The following is a 20,519-nucleotide window of genomic DNA, read 5'->3' as shown; positions in this document are numbered from 1 at the left end:
TCATTTCCTTTGGTTTTATTTGGCGTTTTTTATCTATTTCTTTGATTGGTTTGCTGCATGGGTTTGTTTGTTTGTTTGATTTAATGATTTAGGTTTTTGTCTGTTTTGGTTTGAGTTTTTTGTTTGCTTTTTCATAAATGACTGGTGAAGTTGGCATAGCGAAACTCAAGAAAATGTAAGGCTCGACCTTCCAGAAATTGCTTTTGGCTGGGTTTAGCTGCATCCCCCAGGCTCAGGATCACTAGTATATTTTCAGGTTTTTCCCAGCATCATCAGCCTGCCCAGTCTCTGCTTGGTGTTTCACAAATGGAGAAGACAATAAACATTGTGCCAGGCTTCCTTTCAAAAAGAGAAACCTGGGACAGCATGACAGAAAAGAAGAAAAAATAAATCACCAGTTAGAACAGAACCAGTGTCCCACCATCTTCCTCTCCACTGTTATTAGTTTTGTACATTTAGAGGCAAACCTGGGTCTAAGGCTTGCATCTCTCAGTTCCTGATGCTATTTGCTACCCTGCAGCCTTGACTGGCCCTGATGTGACTGACTGCTGGGCAAGTGGGGCTGGGGATGCTCAGCCTGGAGAGAGGAGACACTGGGCGGCCTCACTGTGGCTCTGCAGGACTGGAAGGATCCCGCAAGAAAGAAGGGGACAGAGTGTTCAGCAGGGCCTGTGCTGACAGGACAAGGGGGGATGGCTTTCAACTGCAGCAGGTTGATTGAAGCTGCATCTAAGGAAGCTGCTCTTTTCCATTGGGGGTGGTGGGGCACTGGCCCAGGCTGTGCACAGAGGCTGTGCATGCCCCATCCTTGGCAACAGGGCCCTCAGCAGCACGCTCTGGGGGAAGACTGCTCAGCTGGGAACAAGATGTTGTTCTTCAGGCTCCCTTGCAAGCCCAACCGTTCAGGGACTCCATCATTCCATGGTCTCCACTGTCCACTTCAGATGGAGCCTGGGAACTGTGATGTCACAGCCCACGCTCCAGCTGGAACGTCCAGCGCCCAGCAAAGGGCACAACACAACCCTTGGCCACTGTGTTGACACGCTCTGCACCTCGCTCCTGCCCTCGCCTTTCACTCTTCTTATCCCCCCGATAATCCGATCATTCCTGACAGCTCCTGAGTGCCAGGATTTCATCATCCAGCCCTGCAGGATGCTCCCCTTTGTCCTGAGGGAGGTATGGTGCCATTCCATGGAGGTGGACACCCCCCACCTGCCCAGGTGGGCTGGAGCTCTGTGGGGATGGAGTGGGACAGGGACCCCACTCTGAGGTTTTGCTACCTCTGCAGGCTGTCCCAGACAGAGAGGAGGAGATGGAGGTAGACACCAAGATTGATATGGAGGAGGAGATGGAAATAGACGGAGAAGACCCTGGAGAGGAAGAGATGGATGTGGATATGCATGAGGACGAAGATATGGATGTGGATATGGAAGAGTCCATTGAGGACATGGATATTGATAAAAAGGTGAGGAAGAGGCCATGATCTTGGCATGAAGAGCAATGCCAGCAGCAGGACAGGCAGAGTGGGTCTCCTGCTGCCAGGCTGGGGCTGGGCTGGGTGCTCCCTGCTCAGGGACATTGTAGCCAGGGCACTGGATTCTGGTGGCCATCCACAGCCTGTCCTGTGCCTGCTTTGCTCCACACAAGCTCCGTCCCAGACCCAGCCAGGCTCAGTTCTGGTAGCAGAGTCCTGCTGCTGGGCCAGCATGTGCCAGCCTGGGGGCACATGCAAGAGCCCTGTGTGCCTGACTGGAGTGACCATGCCATTTGCTTTTCTTCCAGGTGCGATGGACATCATGGAGAGAGATGCCACCCTTTTGTACATACGTTTTAGACTTTGTTGTTGTCTTTAGGATAGAAGTTTTTGGGCCTATATGTGTCTTCTGTAAATGTGGTTTTGTTTTTTTTTTAGATAGTTTCTTATGGATACATGTTCTCTCGACTGTTGTTGTTGTTACAAATATTCTTAGAATGTAAATATGTTCTGTATTTTTGCTGCTGTTCTTCTGTAATAAACAAAATTTACTTTTCACCCCCCATTTCTCTTTGCATTTGCTTCAGGCACAGGCAGCATTTTGCAAAGTTTTTCTTTCCACTTGCTCCAGGTTCCCAGGGCTGGAGGTCCCTGGCACAGCCTCCCCAGGAGTGGGGGTCCCTGTGCACAGAGGGGTCCCAGTGACAGAGGTGACCCTCTGCTTGCAGTTTCTCTGTATACACTTGGGAGCTGTAGGGGCAAAGCCCAGCGTGCCCTGGCCCATGGATCCCATGTTGGGGAGGGCTGAGCCTGTGTGCTCCTGCAGAGCCTCAGCCATGCCTCTTCCCTGGGCAGCCCCAGGGCTAAGGTGGGAGCACTGGGCTGTGGGCAAGCCCTGCTCCTGGGCACCCTGAGGGGCTGGAGCCAGCCTGGAGGGAGCCTCAGCCCTACATGGACCAAGATTTCCTTTGGAAACCCCCTGTCTCCAGACTCTGCTGAGCATAAGAAGAATTGATCTTCCTAGTTCAAGGTGTGAAGTTCATTGGCACAAATTTGTCCCTTGGACTTTCTAGCACAGCAAATGTCAGTGCTTGTAATCCCTGTTCTGCACTCTCTGCTCAGGCAGCAAAACATCTGAACCTGGGGGAAAATCTGGCATTAGCACCAACCTGCAGAGAGCTACAGGTGGAGAACCTACCCCCAACCACCCCGAGAAATACTTGACACTGACAGTCTGGGGCAGAGCTGAAACAAGTATTTTCATGCCAAGAGAGAGGATTATTTTATTGTTGAATTCATTCTCCAAGAACAAGAATGGAAGCTTTTGGTCTCCTCACCTGCCACAGATGTGTATTGCCAAGGTTTTGCTTCTGGCTTATGACTGATTTTGATGAATCTGTTCAGAACTCTGATGCTGTTCCTGGCTAAGGTGCAGAGATGATATTTCAGAGCCAGATGAGCTCAGCACATCTTGTGTAATGCAGAATGTCCAGAGACAGACATTCAGGCCATGCAAACTGATACTTTTTCATCTCTGTGCAAAGATCAGTAGTAGGACATCACTGATGTAGCACACACTTCTCAGATGCTCCTCTGACCAGCTTCCCCATGGCATTGCTCCTGGCACAAAGTTAAAGCCAGGCAGGTCACACATATTCTCTTCCTCTGACTCCTGCTGGGATGACAACATCAAAAAACAGAAAAGAGATATAATTATCAGGGATTTTCATTGTGTGAGCTCAGGATTCCCCAAGCTCTTGCAAAGGGGGAATGTTCATCGGGCAAACAACACGAGAAGGATCCTCAAATTATCCAAAATCTCAGTAAAAATATTATTTCCTATGGAAGCCTTCACCAAAGCTGGTCATACTTCAGGCCCTTTCTGCACCCATTTCCTGATGTGCATCTCCCCGTGAAGTGTTCCCACTGCTCCAGGGACCCAGCACAAACCTTATAGCCCAACACCAACACACCCCCAGGAGCTGCAGCCTTCCCTCCAAACCTGGGCACCTGCAACAGCCACCCCTGTGCTGAGGCTGTTTGTAGGTATGATATTTTATCAAAAATCCTTTGCTAGGATTTTTCCCCTCCTGAGAGCTGAGAGCCTCAGGAGAGAAATGGAAACAATAACTATCGGCTGCTGTGGAATGCAACAGGTGCATCTTCCATTGATGCATGTGGATTGTTTTCACTTGATGACCATTCACAGCCACTTGTGTCGATGCTGTGAACAGTCACAAGATTTTGTTAAGCATTCTATTCTTTTTCTTTGTAGCCTTCCAATGATCTTTTGTCTCAGTTCTTTTAGTATAGTTTTAATGTAGTATTTTAATATCTCATAAGATAATAAATCAGCTTTCTGAGAAACATGGAGTCAAGCCTCGTGTCTCCACACATGGGGAGTTACCAACAATCGGTGACCTCCAAATGTGTGGCACTGATGGTCACCCCAGGAGTGACCACGGAGTCCAGCCTGGATCTGAAGAAACGAGACTCTGAAGATGGGCAGAGTTCACAGCCAAGGCAAGAACAAGAACCTTTTGGACTTTCCTGGACATTGTGTCCAGAGACCGCAGAGCAGCAGAGCTGCACAGCTGGATCCACAAGGACACTGTCTCAAAGTACTGTTATTTTTTCCCTTCCTGAAGATCCTGCCATTCACAGAATGTGGGAGGAATGTTGGAAAAATGTGCCTTCGGAAGCTCAGGTTCTATTTACTGTGCCAGAGGAGAAAGTTATTAAACTCTGGCGCAAATGGGGACACAGGGACGGATTGATTTTTTATAAGGAACTGTATTATGAGTTTTCCAGATGGGCAAAATTTCATAGATTTTTTACAAATGTGGTACACTCCCTCGATTTAGATCTTTGGGATTTCATGAAGTCTGTTTTTGAGTGGACAAAGGGCCAAGGTGTTGAACTCCCGATAATGTGTGGAGTGCACCTAGGCCTCTTCCCTGTTTTGAAATGAAGAGAGGCTGTGGGGGGGACTCGTGGCTCGGTGGCGCAGCCACGCCCTGTTTCCACCAGGTTTGGCACGAGAGGAGCCTCTCGAAGAAGACGAACCACGGGTTCCCAGCCCCCCCCCCCCCCCCCCCCCCCGCATTGCCCATGGCTGCTGAGCAAAAGTTCTCCTCTGCTCCGTTGGAGCATGAGCAGACAGACCTGCCTTCCTCCCCCGCTCTTTCTCTTGGGAGGGATGGGGAGCCGGCCCTGCCACTTTCCAGGCCGGCTCCACCCGCTCCACCGCTGCATTCTCCGCTCCTCCCACTCTGGGAGGGCGCAGAACCAATTCCGCTCCAGCCAGCCCCACGGGAGGCACTGGACCCTGCGGCTCCGCCCGTGGCCCTGCTGCTGCCTGGGCCAGCTCGGCCGGCCTTGATGGCTGCCCCTGCACTGCACTGTCCAGACTCCGGACGAGACTCAGCTGCTGCGCCCAGCCCGGCGGGGGATGGGCCCCCGCCGCCCATGCCGGTCCTGCTGCTTCCAGCCGACCCGATTGCAGTGCAAGAGCTTGCTGAGAATGGTGCTGAGCCCATGGGACTGCCTCAAGAGCCGACACTAGCGCCCGTGCTGCCCGCACCGTCCACCCCAGCTGTCCCACTGGCTTCCGGAGCTCTGTCCTTTGCATCAGACCCTGCGAAGAGCCTGTCCTTCCGTGGAGGGGGCATGGCTCGCCAGGTGACTACGGCTGCAGTTCGGCTGCCTGTTTTCAAACTCAGCGTGGTTCACAGGTCATTTCGCGTGTGCTCGGGGGCTTCTCCCTGGGGGTTGGGGTGCCTGCCTCCCCTCGAGCGCCCCAGCGGCGTGGGGGAGTTGGCTCCTGGAAATTCTGCCTCTGGTTCCCAGCCCAGTGGGGATGGGGGTGGTGCTGAGGGGCAGAACGCAGGAGCAGTGGCATTTTCATTGCAGGAGCAAGAGAAACAGAGCAAAGCAAGCATTGCTCGCTTGCTCTGGGGACAAGAAACCCTCAGATCTGGGATGAAAATTCCTGAGAAAGCTTCTCTTCTCCAGCTGCCGGTGTGCACCGGTGCTGCTGGGGGGAGGAAGCATTGGGTCATTTCTGCTCTGAAGACACTGGCAGCAGGGTCCTGCCAGGTTCTGAGCATGCAGAGCCCGCCTCACAGGCTGGTTCTGGGCCGTTTGGCTCATTTCCCTGGGCCGGGGCCACTGCCCCGCCCAGTGCTGGGTTTGGGGACTTTGCTTTCCCCACAGGGACCTGGGCCACCATTCTGTGGGCCAGGTCTGGGTCTCTGGTCTGTCCACCAGGACCAGGGCCACCGAAGGGTCCTAGAGACCCTCTGCTGCTGCTACTCTTCTTTTGGAAAAAAAAAAAAATTAATAAAGAAAAGTGGAAAGAGCTAGCAGCTCAAAAGCATTGAAAAGCCACAAATTAGCCTCAGCCCAAGTGGTTCAATGAGGGACTGTGGCCAGGGCATTCCAGAATTTTCACTCTGAATTGTTTCATGACTGTCAATGAATTGTTTGATAATTCTTGTTTTCTTTAGCAGTTCTTTGTTTCAGAATTCTGCAAGCCTGTTTCAGGACCAAAGGGGACTTCCAGAGATGTCAAAGAAGAACATCTTCAGTCCATGGACTCTGTCCTGAAACTCAGCTGTTTGGACTTGAAACAATGAACTTTCTTTGCATGAGTTTTTGCATTTTCTTATTTTTTAAGATTGTTTTAGTGATATGATATAATTAGATGTTTAATAAGTGAAGAATTTCCCTGAATGTTCTACAGGTGAAGAATTTCCCTGACCATTCCACATCAGCAGATGATTGAGATTTTGATTGGCAACAGATGAACCTCAAGAGGTGTTGTTCTCTCCTCTGTAAAGCCCTAGTAGAAGAGACTGCAAACATTTCTTTTTCTATTTAATTTAATAATTTAAAAGGGTGAGATGTTGCCATGATAATTTAGGGAAAAAGCCTCTGCTAGGATTTTTCCTGTCCTGAGGAGCTGAGGGCCTCAGGAAAGAAATGGAAACAATGGCTATCTGCTGCTGTGGAATGCCACGGGTGCATCTTCCATTGGTTCATGTGGATTGTTTTCAATCAGTGACCAATCACAGCCACCTGTGCCAAGGCTGTGAGCAGTCACAGGATTTTTGTTATTCATTCCTATTCTATTCTTGTCTTTGTAGCCTTCTGAGCTTCTTCTCTCTGTTCTTTTAGTATAGTTGCAATGTAGCATTTTAGAATAATATATAACATAATAAATCAGCCTTCTGATCAAAATGCAGTCAAGCCTCGTGTCCTTGCACCAGGAATCAAAGTCTAAGCAAGAACCATATTTCTGGCATACTAGAAGTGAGAAAAAACCCTTTGAATCAGGATTTTATCCTTTCTTCCTCCACCTCCTCCTCCCAGGAATTTTAATCTCTGACGTCTAAGCTCTTCAGCTGCCTCACAAACATTGTTTTAATTCAGACAGTCATCCATGCAATGAGCCACAAATCAGGACCGTGGTGTGAACCTTGAAGCAATGTAGGTTTATAGCACTGAAAATAATAATCCAATACCCAGGTTAAGCCAAGCCAATTGGTTATTTCCCAAATAACTCTACCTATCCTCAGTGATGTTTCAAAAATGATCATTGTAAAAGCTAGGAGCAGGGAGAGCGAATGTTATCAAAATTAAAAATAGAGCTTTCTGAGATCTTTATATTCCTATAAAAAAAGAGTCCAAACTGTTCATCTATGGAACATTAAGTAAGAAGTGAAAAAAGACTGTCAAAATAATTGCTTGGGGAATAAAAAACCCATAAATAAAAACAAGCTTAAATGTAGATAATAAGTAAACCATCATGCAGAGAAAAAAAACAGACCTGCCAAAACTAAAACCAATAATGCTGTTTCATCTGTCTTAATAAAATAAAAACTGAAAAGAATCAGAGCTTCTCAAGGGCATTATTATATATAGAAACTTCCTGGTATTGGGAAAAACATGAAGGAAACTGTAGCGTGCAGTTCACAGATGTAACCTAGAATTTCTTAGTGGATTTGTTGCAAAATTTCTGAGAGCAGACTGGAAAAGCATAGGGGCTGATCAGACAACGTGTGGGCATTTACAGCAGTCTGAGGGATTTACAACTGGAGGGAGGAAAAGCAGCACACAATTCCTGGGGCAATCTCTTTGCTGGCTGTGGACTTTTTGACAGTCTGTTGCCTGGGGCTGGGGGAGCTGTCACGGGGCAGGGAGGGCCAGGGGTGGCAGTGGCTGCTCAGGGATGGCTTTGGCCTGTGTCCCTGGCAGCAGCCACTGCCCAAGCAGCTGCGCTGCCCGCGGGCTCTCCTCCCGGCCTGCTGGGCTTTGTTGGCTGGCACAGCCTGTGCCAAGGGCCGGCAAGGTGCCTGCAGGCCCCAGCTCTGGGGGAAACAGAGAACGTCCTGCCCGTATCCACCGTGCTGCCAGCTCAGCAGTGCAGCACAGCACGGGCTCACGCTCCCCATCGCTCCCATAGATGCGGCCGACCCCACAACACGTGTTTCCCATTCCCAGAAGAGCCTCAGAATGGGTTGCTGTTGGGGAACCCTCTGTTTGCATGCAATAAGGGCAAGTCTGGCTATCTGTTTCTGCCAGGAAATTATTTGGAAGTGCTCAGCTGAACTTCAACTCAGAGCTTCGGCACTGCAGTTCATGTCTTTGATTGTAATTCGGTCCTAGCAGTCAGTTTTATACCTCTCCCCTTATTTTCTATTGTTATAGCATATTTTTTTACCAATGGGTTGCTCCTTTCCCCCTGTGATGTTGGTTTTGCCCTACTTGTCCATCTCTCCAAAGACCTGCCCTTTTGTTCACTGTTCCTCCTCCCATTGCATGTCAGTCCCTCTCCAAGCCTGCCCCTTGCTCTAGAAACTTCCCTATCAATTTTGTATCCTTCGGAACCCCATTGGTTTGTTTAAGTTCTTCCCCTCCCCTGTAATCCCCAATTGGTTTAAACATTGTATTCCCCGCCTGGTGTTCCACCCTCAGTTTCTCCTAATTGGCTAAAGATTGGATCTTGCCCTGGGACCCTGCCAAGTTTGTAAGTTGGTGTATGCCTTTAATGCAGTGTTGGTCTGGCCCTGATCGTCTGTAGAATAATCACCTTCGGAAAACATAGAGCAGACCTCACCCCGTTCCTTGTCCCTACCCTCAGTGCAGTCCTACCCCCAAGGCAGTCCACCTGTGCTGTAGAGCAGCTGTGCCCTGCAGCCACAGCCCAGATTCGACAGTTTTCTGGGGGCGGCCCAGTGCCACTGTGGGTGTGGGCAGCTAGTGGGGCTGAAGAAATGGGGCAGCACAGCACTTCCCAAATCAGCTCTTCTGCTGCAATAAAGAGCTGCAGCTGTCACGCGAGTGCCTGGGAGGTAGCACCAGCAAAGCCCACCTGGCAGCAGCACTGGCTGAGCTCCATGTCCAGGAGCAGCCGTGGAGGCCAGGACAGGGCCCAGCTGTGCAGGAGGGTCCCTGTGTGCCACTGGCAGCTGGGGCCTCAGCCACCTCCTCTCTTCACAGGTGCTCCTCTCCATCTCCAGAAGACCAGCCTAACAATGCAGGCAGCGAGAATTTGAGCCATGACCTCAGCTCTCCACTTCTGCCCCTATCTGCCCTGCCATGGCTGCAGCAGTGTCACGAGGCCATCCCAAAACGCACCGCTCCTCAACGAGAACCTCTGCCCCTGAGCCCCCTGGTCCTGTTCCCCGGCCAGGACTGAAGGTGTGCAGCCCTTGCCTGGCAGGGCAGGGCGTGGCCCACATTTTATATTCAAATAAAGAGTTGGAGTTTTCACAGTTATGTCCGGGTGGTAGCAGCAGCAAAGCCCACCTGGCAGCAGCACTGGCTGAGCTCCGTGCCCAGGAGCAGCCATGGATGGCCACGGTGTGGGCAGGCAGGAGCCAGGCAGGGGCTGCTGTGCCCAGCAGCAGGGCCCCGAGGGGATGGGGGAGCCCATGCTGAGCATCCCTGGGCTGAGGGCACATTTCCTTCTGTGGGATCATCTGGGCCTGGACCTGAAGAGGCACAAAGGGATATTTTGGGGTGCCTGATGAGGGTCCCAGGAGTCCCGCATGTTTTAAATGAATTAGCTTTTTTTGATTAATAAGGAGAATGTATTCCATAATTAAATTCAGTCATAGAAAATCTAGAAGCAAATATCAGATTGGCCCTGAACCAGGCTAACAGCGTCATGTGAGACAGGTGGGGCATTTCTCTCCCCTCTGCATCACAAAGGGACAGCTCTCTCAAAGTCTTTTTTGTCCATTTCCAAGCTCCAAGCGGTGTGGAGGGCAGGAGTTTTTCTGCTTTCTTATGGTTGTTTTTATCCTTTTTGCATATTCATGTATTTTTTCCTTTCTTGCTGCAGCTCTTGCTGAGAGTTTCCCCAAAACTGGTAAAAAATTCACTTTGTTAGAGGAAAATCTCCTGCAATATGCATTCTAGGAGGCACACATTTATCTTACAGATGATGCATATCGAATGCACATTGCTGAGGTTTGGTCAGAGAAATAATCTTCTGGAATCAGCATTTCTGGGGACGAATATTCAGGCTAGGATTTTGGTGCATATTTATTGCCCGGAACCCTCTTTTAGTATGCTAGGATTTTCATTAGGCGAGATTACTGTAGTCTCAGCATGAATTTGTGCATACAATCTATCAGAATCCCTCCCTTTCTATATTAATTTATTAAATTTGTACTTTTAGGATACACTTTGACAAAGCTTACTTATTTTCTAATTTTATGTTTAGTATTTATAAAACTTAACAACTACGCTTTTATACTACTAGTCAGGGTATAAAATTAACAGCTCTTCTCATAAAATAGATTATTCTAAATCTTTAATTTCTTTTCTTTGGATTGTCAATTACATTTTTTTATACCAATGCATGTGCTTATTGTACTTTAGATATATTTTGACTCTGTAGTCGTTTAAGGCTGGTAATATTTGTAAAATAAGTTTTTCATGTTTTCTTATGTTGCCTGCTAAAATGTGTCTTTATAACTGTCTCATGTTCTTGTTTTCTAATTCTTGAGCAGTTTGCTTTATTCTAACTCTCAGGATTTATTTCTTCTCTATCTCTTCCAGAACAAAAAAGTTTTAATATATTGCTTACAAATTTTGCCATTTTATTCTTTTTGCTATATTTCACATTTTCTTTATTCCAGTGTCTTTTACTACTCATAGTACACAATCTGAATTTGTTAAAATTATAGCGTACTACACTAACTTGGGACGTATGCATATGGCTCATTCTTTTTAGGCTTGGATGACTAATACAGTGACAATAATCCTCTGCAGTTTTAACTCTCTAGCTCTCTCAAATCCCCTTCGGGTTGCAGCCAAAGGGCCAAGATGTGTATCTTCTTGGTAGCAGAGCTTACACCTTGGGATCTAGTCACTGATGTCATTCGTCTCATTCTCAGTATTTACTTCATAAGATTTATAAGAGCCTTTTAAATTGTTTTTCAGGATTTAGGATAGCATCTGCTTATTTCTAATTGTTATAGTTTTATTTCTTTGACATTTTAGCTCTAAAGTTGTAATTAGTCTGTACACTTCTCTTTCTTTCAGCTATACTTGGCTTTTTTCCTTTATTTTAATTTGATCCTTATTAAATATCTAACGGCTTTTGTTATATCCTATCTGATTTAATGTTACTTTTAGTGTTTCTTGGAACGTAAATCTGGTTTGTATCTTATATACTTAATTTTTTTCCAATTTTTCACGAATCATATTATTGTTCTAATATATTCTTTACAGTGTTTCATTAGCTTTTACTTCTATTTCTTTTCTCTGTTATAACAAAAGCACTAAAATATTTTATTTTTTGAAATAAATTTGCATATCACACTCTAAATATTCAGTTCACTTAAAACAACCTCATGAATAATACAGTTTAAAATAAAATATTTTACTTCTCATAACAATGGGTTTTACAGCTTACAAGCTTAGGTATTAACATGCATCATTCTATTTTACTTCAAGGAGTAGTGGTGACTTTTTAGTGAGGTTTGGCTGGTGTTTCTGTTGGTGGATTTACAGGTCTTCTGTCCTGCCTTTCTTTGCAGCTGAACCTGCTGGTGAAGGTGGTGCAGCTTCCCAAGCCACGTCCAGGACGGAGCCTCTGGGAGATGCTGAGGGTAGGTCAAGGCCTTTCCCCTGGGAGAGCTGCCAGCTCAGAGCCCAAAGCTGGGCCAGAGGGGCATCGCTGCAGGTGCCAGCACAGAACCATGCACGTGTGTGCCCTCGCCCTGCACGATCCCCTCACCGCTCCTGCTGCTCAGTGGTGCCCGTGAAGATCAGCAGAGATGGCAGAAGCCTCTGTGGCTGTTGAGTTACAGGTGTGTCTGCGGGGAGGACTTCTCCAGCTCCTTTGCTGATTCCTACACAGAAGCCTGGCAACCATCGCAGAGGTGAGTAGTGTGTCCCTGATGACCCCACAGGCTGAGCCCTGCTTTTGTGGGATCCATTCCTGGGAAATGGAATTCTGTTGCTCGAAGGTCCTCCGAGGGGGAAGGACCTAGCTACAGGACACCAGAAACCCCATGATCCATCCGAAAACATGAGGCAAATGCTGAAGGAAATGCAGCAGGCAGGAGAAGGTGGGTGCATTTCTCTCATGCTTCCCCTGGGTCTCAGCATCTGGGGGCTTTGGCTGCACGTCTGGACATGCCGTGCCTGGCACAGTGGGAAGGGATCCATGGCAGCCTCACTGCCCTGCTGCTGCTTTCACACCCTGCAGAGCTGTTTCCCAGCCTGGCCTGGCTGCAGCTTCTGCCCAGCCCCTGCAGGAAGGCATTTGGCATCAGCTGACAGGCCGCCTAATTGCACCACAGGCCTGAGATCCCCTGCAGTTTTCCAGTCGCCGAGTAGAACAGAAAGGGCACCAGTTTGGAGAAGGGAGGGCCCTGGCCTTCCCAAAATGTTTATAGGGATTTCCTGATTCTTAGCCATGTCTTTGACAAGCATTCCCTCCTAAAGGCGCCACCTCCCCAGTGGGGAACAGCCCCACCTGATCCAGCTGTCCCTCTTCCTCTCTCCAGAAGTGGATGGAGAGGCTGGGCATAAGGCGGCATTTCCTGGAGGAAGCAGCGGTTCCGTGCCAACCTTTGCTGTAGGAAGAGAGGCGATGCCAGGCACAGGCACAGGAGGTAATTGCTGTGCCTCTGGGCCTGAGCCCTGCTGAGGCTTGAGCTGCTCTCTCTGCTGCCTGGCAGTGCAGGGACAGCCTGGACTAGAGCGGCACAGCCCAGGGGAATTATCCTGAGCAGGCTCAGGGCACTCGGGTACTGAGCAGTCCTGCTGGGGTCCCTCTGTGGGAGACACTTCCTGAAACCTGGGAGCGACTGCATGGGGTGCCCATGGTGGGGAAAGGGCCGAGGGGGAGAGCAAGGCTCCAGTGTGTCCTGAGAGAGCTTGACTATGTGCCCTTGGGCTATAGGATTTGTCCCAAGGGAAAAAGAGAGATGGAGAGACAGAAGAAGATAGAAAGGGAGGGAGAAAGAGGCCGGAGGGATGGAGGGATAGAGGGTTAGTTGTGGCACTGCCTGCTGCAGTTTTCCCCAGTGCTTTAGCAAGAATTTCAGGTGTGGGAGTGGGAGAGAGCTCCAGGGCCCTGGGCTGCTCCAGCAGCCCCTCCAGGGATGTTGCAAAGGGCAGGGAAAGAGGCACCAGGAGCCAGCCCAGAGTTCCTAAGGCCCCTGTGCAGCTTTGGCCATGTCCATTCATATCCGGCTCGCACGGCCTTACCCGGCCCCCTTGCAGTGCCCAGTTCCCTGAGGCAGAAGGGGATCCCAGCACACCCTGAAAAATGTTCTCATCTGTGCTCCGATCTAGCTAAAGGTTGCTCGGAAGGCTTCTCCATTAGCTTGGCTGCATAAAGTTTTGAAGCCCTTGGAGTCTCCTGCAGGTATGTTCTCAGTGTGCCACCAAGGAATAATTGTTGACAACCTGTGAGGAAGCTGGTGACAGAAGCTTCTGTGTCTCTTGTGTTGCAGATGTGTCTGCAGAGAGGACTTTTCCTGCTCCTTTGCTGACTCCTATACGGAAGCCCGGCTCCCATGACAGGGGTGAGTAGTGTGCTCCTTCTGACCCCACAGGATGAGCCCTGCTTTTGTGGGATCCACTCCTGGGAAACAGAACTACTTTCTCTTAAGGTCCTCTGAGAGGGAAGAACAAAGGCAAAGGACAGAAGAAACCCCACGAGCCAAACAACATCCTGAAACAAATCGTGACAGAACTGCACAAAGGGCATGGTGAAAGCATTTCCATTTCCTTCTGCCTTCCCCTGGGACTCAGCAGCCAGGGGCTTTGGCTGCACATCTGGACATGCCGTGCCTGGCACAGTGGGAAGGGATCCATGGCAGCCTCGCTGCCCCGCTGCTGCTTTCACGCCCTGCAGGGCTGTTTCCCAGCCTGGCCTGGCTGCAGCTTCTGCCCAGCCTCTGCAGGAAGGCATTTGGCATCAGCTGACAGGCAGCCCAAACTGCACCACTGGCCTGAAATCCTCTGCAATTTCCCAATTCCCAGGCCCATCCGGAGGGGTGGCTGCTTGGAGGGGGAGGGCCATAGCCAGCCCCAAGGCATTGGAGGGATCAGGATTTTCCTGATCCTTCTCCATGACTGGGACGTGTGTTGCCTCCTGAAGAGGCCACCTCCCCGGTGCATAATGATTCCATCTGATCCAGCTGTGCCTCTTCCTTTCTCAAGGGATGGACAGAGAGGCTCTGTGGAAGGTGGCATTTCCTGAAGGAAGGGAGGCCATGCCAGGCACAGGCCCAGGAGGTAATTGCTGTGCCTCTGGGCCTGAGCCCTGCTGAGGCTTGAGCTGCCTACCATCTGTGCTGCCTGGCAGTGCAGGCACAGCCCGGACAAGACAGACACAGCCCAGGGGAATTATCCCGAGCAGGCTCAGGGCACTTGGGTACTGAGCAGTCCTGCTGGACTCCCTCCATGGGAGACACTTCCTGAAACCTTGGAGCGACTGCACGGGGTACCCATGATGAGAAAAGGGCAGAGGAGGGGAGCAAGGCTCCAGTGTGTCCTGAGAGAGCTCGGATATGTGCCCTTGGGCTGTGGGAGCTGTTCCATGAGCAGGTGGGCAAGCAGGAGGGAGGGACAAAGGTTGGGAGGGATAGTTGTGGCACTGCCTGCTGCAGTTTTCCCCAAGCATTTAGTGAGGGGTTCCTGTGTAGGAATGAGGGAGGACCAGGACCCTGAGCTGCTCCAGCAGCTCCTCCAGGGATGTTGCAAAAGGCATGGGAAGAGTGTGGAGAGTGACCAGGAGCCACAGGCTCCCACAGCCTTACCCAACCCCCTTGCAGTGCCCCATTCCTTAAGGCAGAAAGGGATCCCAGCACACCATGGAAATGGTTCTGATCTCTGCTCCCTTATAGATTGGGATCACGGCTTAGATTACTTGGAAACACTGGTGAATGGTGGTTTGAAGTCCTTGCCAGATGTTGGAGGCAAGTTCTCAATGTACATTTCCTGACAGAATAATCAGTGTCAATGTGGCAAGAGCTCAGTCAAGTGGCATTTCCCTTAAGTTCCTCTGAAGGTTGATCCGTTCAAGAAATCTTGCCCTGCTCCATTCTGGAGCTCTGAAGGATCCCACAGGATTGCTGTGAGTGGGAGCATTTAGCTGTCCATCTTCCTCTTGTGTGCAATGACAGTGTGTCCTTCCATGTGCTCTGTGCAGCCAGGGAGAAGGGCAGAGAGGGAAGGGGCCAGGCCCAGGGCCCTGCCCTGGGGCTGAGCCTTTGGCAGCTCCTTTGCCAGCCCCAGGGAGCCTGAGCTGCTCCTGCTGCCACTGCCAAGCCCTGGCCCTGCCTGGGGCTGGCTTTAGAGCTGCTGGCAGCTCCAGGGAGTCCTTTCTGCCCCGACTGCCCCGCAAGGGGCTCCTTCCATCCCAGTGTGGGGCCACTGCAGGCACATCCTCCCCCTGCCCCTGAGTGGAAGGCAGAGATGAGGGAGTGCCTTGGAGGGCACCAATCACAAAGGTGCCCTCACTGCCACTCGGGCCTGAAGGAGAAATTCAATCACTCTCCATTAAGGTCTTCCTAGATGGAAGAACCAAGACGCAGGAGACAGCAAGTCGCTGGAGGGAGCCAGACTTCTGGACAAGATGCTGAGTGACCTGGAGAGACGTAGTGGTGGGTGCATTTCCTTCATGCTTCCCCTTGGACTCAGCAGCCGGGGGCTCTGGCTGCACATCTGGACACGCCGTGCCCGGCACAGCTGCCCCACTGCTGCTGCTGCTGCTTTCATGCCCTTCAGGGCTGTTTCCCAGCCTGGCCTGGCTGCAGCTTCTGCCCAGCCCCTGCAGGAAGGCATTTGGCATCAGCTGACAGGCTGCCCAAACTGCACCATTGGGTTGAGATGCCCTGCAAATTCCCGGTCACCAGGCAGATCAGGAATGGCAGCTGTTTGGACAAGAGAGTGCCCTGTCCAATCCCAAAAGTTTTTATGATTTCCAGATCCTTATCCATCAGTTTGACCAGTATTGTCTCCTGAAGATTCCAACTCCCAGAAAGGGGAACATCTGCACCTAATCCAACTGTTCCTTTTTCTTTCTGCAGAGATGAAACAAAAGGCTCTGCTGAAGACTGAGTTTCCTGGAGGAAGCAGTGGCTCATTGCCAGCCTCTGCTGCAGGAAGGGAGGCGATGCCAGGCACAGGCCCAGGAGGTAATTGCTGTGCCTCTGGGCCTGAGCCCTGCTGAGGCTTCAGCTGCCCTCTCTACTGCTTTGTGTCAGTGCCTGCCCCTCCAGGGATGTTTCACAGGGCCTGCAAAGTGGGTGGAGAGTGACAAGGAACCAGTCCAGAGCTCCCCAGGCCCCTGTGCAGCGTTGGCCTTGTCCATTGACATCTGGCTCCCACAGCCTTACCCAACCCGCTTGCATTGCCCAGTTCCCAAAGGCAGAGGGGGACCCCAGCACACCATGGAAATGGGTTCTGATCTCTGCTCCCTTTCTAGGTGAGGGTGCTGAAATAGGTTCTCCAGCAGCTGGGATGAAAGTTGGTTTGGAACCCTTGGGAGCCTCTGCAGGTAAGTTCTCAACTTCCCCTCAGAGAATAATGATTGACAAACTGTCAGGAACCAGGTGACAGGAGCTTCTGTGGCTGTTGAGTTACGGATGTGTCTGCAGGGAGGACTTTTCAAGCTCCAGGGCTGGTTGCTGCACACAAGCCCAGCTCCCATCGCAGGGGTGAGTAGTGTTTCCCTGCTGATGCCTCAGGCTGAGCCCTGGTTCTGTGGAATCCATTTCTGGAGAAATGGAAATACTTTCTCTTAAGGTCCTCTGAGAGGGAGGAAAAATACTACCAAACAGAGTAAGTCCCTGGAGGAATCCAAACAAGCAGACCAAATCTTGACTGAACTGGAGAGACAACAGGGTGGGTACATTTTCTTCAGCCTTCCCCTGGGACTCAGCAGCCGGGGGCTTTGGCTGCACATCTGGACACGCCGTTCCTGGCACAGTGGGAAGGGATCCATGGCAGCCTTGCTGCCCCGCTCCTGCTGCTTTGACACCCTGCAGGGCTGCTTCCCAGCCTGGCCTGGCTGCAGCATCTGCCCAGCCTCTGCAGGAAGGCATTTGGCATCAGCTGACAGGCAGCCCAAACTGCACCAAAGGGCATGCCCACCCTGAGATCCCCTGCAATTTCCTGGTCTCTGGGTAGATCTGGAAAGGCAACTATTTGGAGAAGGGAGGGCCCTGGAGCAGCCCCAAGGGCCTTGGCCTTTCCCTGATACTTATCCATATCTTTGACAAGTACTGTTTCCTGAAGATGCCACCACCCTAATGGGGAATGGTTCCACCAGATCCAGCTGTCCTTTTTCCTTTCTCCAGACGTGGACCAAAAACCTTTGCGGAAGGCAGCACTTCCTGGAGGAAGCGATGGCTCAGTGCCAGCCACCGATGCACAAAGGGAGGAGATGCCAGACAGTGCCACAGAAGGTGATTGCTGTGCCAGGCTCAGCCAGGCTCAGCATTCCTGCTGGGCTCCTTCCATGGGAGACACGTCCCAAAACCTGGGAGCAGCTGCACAGGGTGGCCATGGTGGGGAAAGGGCAGAGGGGGAGTGCAAGGCTCCCATGCCTCCTGACGGGGTCTGAGCCTGTCCCCTGGGGATGGGGGAGCTGTCACGGGGCAGGGAGGGCCAGGGGTGGCAGTGGCTGCTCAGGGATGGCTTTGGCCCGTGTCCCTGGCAGCAGCCACTGCCCAAGCAGCTGCCCCCGGGCTCTCCTCCCGGCCTGCTGGGCTTTGTTGGCTGGCCTGCTGGGCTTTGTTGGCTGGCACAGCCTGTGCCAAGGGCCGGCAAGGTGCCTGCAGGCCCCAGCTCTGGGGGAAACAGAGGACGTACTGCCCGTATCCACCATGCTGCCAGCTCAGCAGTGCAGCACAGCACGAGCTCACGCTCCCCATTGCTCCCACAGACGTTATCAATGAAACAGGAATATATGCCCCGGATCCAGTGCGCCTCCCAAGAATTGTCTGCCCCCAGGATGTGCGTAGGACCTGCATGATAGTCACGGTGGTGACAGTGATCACTGTGCCACTTGTGCTGATAGGCTGCTATCTTGGCATTCGCAAGCTGCACGAGCTCAGACGGTCAGTTGTTGATTTTTCTCCACAGTTTTCTTTATAACTCTGCTCCTGCATAGGTAGCCTGACTGGGAGTCATGCTGCTGTGCAGTTGTAGCCAGTCAATGGTTGTCCAAATAATTCTGCTGAGGGTTCTGCTGCTGCCCAGTGCTTCCATTGGCCTCTCAATTGCTGGGTCTTGTCCTGGGGGCCCGCTGGGGCTGCAGCCAGAGCTGGCTCCCACTGAGGCTGCCTGGCCAAGAGCACAGGGCAGAGGCAGAGAAACTTCTGTACATCATTTGGGCAGCACAGCTCAGGACAGGACAGGACAGCGCTTTTTTAGTAGCTCGTGTAAAGTTTCATGGTAACAGTGGTGTTGCAGATCAAGCAAATATGCTCCAGATCCGTGTTAAAACAAATCCAATGTGATGAAGGTTTGGCTTTGGCTTTGAGACTTTGCTCTTTGTGTGAGCCCTGCTCTGGATTGATTCCCAATCAGTCTTGGAGCCGCTTTTGGGTGAAGGCTCATCCCAGCCCTGAGCCTTGGCAGTTCTCTGGCCTCAAAGGGAGAGCTGAGGGTGCACTGCACATGACTGGGGTTCAGGGCTCCATTATCAAAGAGCTTTGAGATGTTTAAATTACTGTATTCTTGCTAGATAGCTTTTATTATGAAGTTCATTCATTAGATTTTAAAACTGAGTTGTAATAAAACTTCTTTTCCAGTGCTTTTTCCAGTTATTTGATATAGTCAGTGATGGCCTAATTATCCCATGGCTAAATTAAAAGACTCTAAGTACTATAAAATGAAACAATGTTGACACTCTTATGTCTTTCACAGACTCCTGAAACTTATGTTGGTTTCATGTGACCAACAGAAGAGTTTGGCTCTGCTTTTAATTGAAACAAGCAGCAGAGCTGGAACCTGTTGAAAAGAGTCTCTTCGCTTCATAGCTAAAGCCAACTGCCAGGGTTCTTTATTGAGGAATATAATATCTGTATTTCATGTATATACTCCTGACATGTAGCTGATAGAAATGAGGGACTTGGACTCTTTGGGAAGTACTGACCAGTTGGGCATTGGCTCTCTGAAGATCAGTCTGTAATAACCAATCTTTTTCAATAGAGAATGTTCAGTTTCTTCCTGGCCCTCACACTCTTTCATTTGTGTTCAAAAACACTTCTTGAAAGAAATTTACAACAGCTCTTTGTGGTCCCTTAGTTGACTTTTCTCTCTTTCTCCACAGATGCCAATGAAAACCTGGATCATTCCATTAAAAAAGCTGGAAAGCAGATCCTGGAGAAGAGGGCATAAATCTGCTCCCACCCTCTGGACAGGCCCTTCTGATTCCTCCCTGAGGAGCAGGCAGTCATGAATGTCAGTCAGGGAGGAATTTGCTGCAGTTCCAGAATGTGGCATCTTAAAAGCATCTGCTATTTAATGTATTTGCTAAATATAACTGTAAAAAATAAAATCTCTTTCTAATCAAAACTTCATACAAGAAGGATAAAAAAAGAGATTTTTTTTTTTTAAAGCTGCTTATTCATTGAGCAGGGCTGAAAGACTTGGGGAATGAGAACAGTTCTGTTTGGGAGGCACCTCCAGCTTTCTTGTCCAGCAGCACCATCAGGACATTGAGTTCCCAGTGTCCAGGGATGGTTTTGCTGTCGCCCTGAGAGACACCACTGGTCACTGACATCCATTGGGCCTCTGAGCCATTGTCCTCAACCCCGTGGATGTGACCAGCCAGGCAATGCCTCATTTTCCAAACTGTGCCTCCGTCAGATCCACAGCTCATCAGATGCGGGACAAGGATGCTGGGCAGGGCTGATGTGTCCAGGGCATTACAGAAGTGCAGAGTGGTGGCATCTGTAGCTCTTCCCTTGTGCACTGAGGCAGCCACTCCATCATGGAAGGCCTCTGGCTTGGTCAGGCAGCACAGACCCACCGTGTGCTCCTCAAGGTTTCCTTTGCCATTTCAAAGCCTTGAAGAGCTCGGATGGTTTCCCCCGCTGTGTTATTGACTGACTGTGTCCTTTGAGGACCACAAGAGGAAGCAGAGCCTTCCATTGCACATGAAGAGCAAATGGTGAAGAAAAGGCTTCACCCTTTCCTATGAAATAAAAGGGCTGTGTGAGCCAGGGTCCTCCCAAGGTGCCAAACTTCCAGCTGGGAAGCTGCTGACAGGAGGGAGTGGGGTACTTGTCTCCAGCCAGAGATCACTCACTCCTCAGCATCGTGGGCTGTGGCTGACAGTGCCTGAGGAGCTCAGAAATCCTTGGATGTTATCTCCTGGGCCAGTGTGCAGAACACAGAGCAGTGAGCATGACTGGGGGAACTGGCCCAGCCCTTGGACACAGCTGTCAGGCAGGACAAGCTCCCTCCCAGAAAGGAAAAGTCCAGCCCGGAGATCCATCTCCACCCAGGCCATGAAGTGACAGGAGGATTGTGAGGTCACAGCAGGATTGTGAGG

General features: G+C 50.6%; 2 long non-coding RNA genes across 2 annotated transcripts; both read left to right on the top strand.

The window, feature by feature from the left end:
* The first annotated feature begins 11,491 nt into the window (after window positions 1-11,491).
* LOC135280467 (uncharacterized) lies at window positions 11,492-14,244 on the top strand. Its single transcript, XR_010347390.1, has 8 exons — window positions 11,492-11,601; window positions 11,803-11,874; window positions 11,962-12,063; window positions 12,505-12,612; window positions 13,298-13,370; window positions 13,459-13,530; window positions 13,618-13,716; window positions 14,171-14,244. It is a non-coding gene; the product is annotated as an uncharacterized LOC135280467 (long non-coding RNA).
* A 1,147-nt stretch (window positions 14,245-15,391) lies between these two features.
* Window positions 15,392-19,489, top strand: LOC135280306 (uncharacterized). Its single transcript, XR_010347315.1, has 7 exons — window positions 15,392-15,615; window positions 16,042-16,149; window positions 16,440-16,671; window positions 16,760-16,858; window positions 17,314-17,421; window positions 17,901-18,075; window positions 19,293-19,489. It is a non-coding gene; the product is annotated as an uncharacterized LOC135280306 (long non-coding RNA).
* The last annotated feature ends 1,030 nt before the right edge of the window (window positions 19,490-20,519 follow it).

Source organism: Passer domesticus, chromosome 13 (genome assembly GCF_036417665.1).
Source record: "Passer domesticus isolate bPasDom1 chromosome 13, bPasDom1.hap1, whole genome shotgun sequence".
NCBI classification, from domain to species: domain Eukaryota; kingdom Metazoa; phylum Chordata; class Aves; order Passeriformes; family Passeridae; genus Passer; species Passer domesticus.
This window is presented reverse-complemented; position numbering and strand designations above follow the sequence as displayed.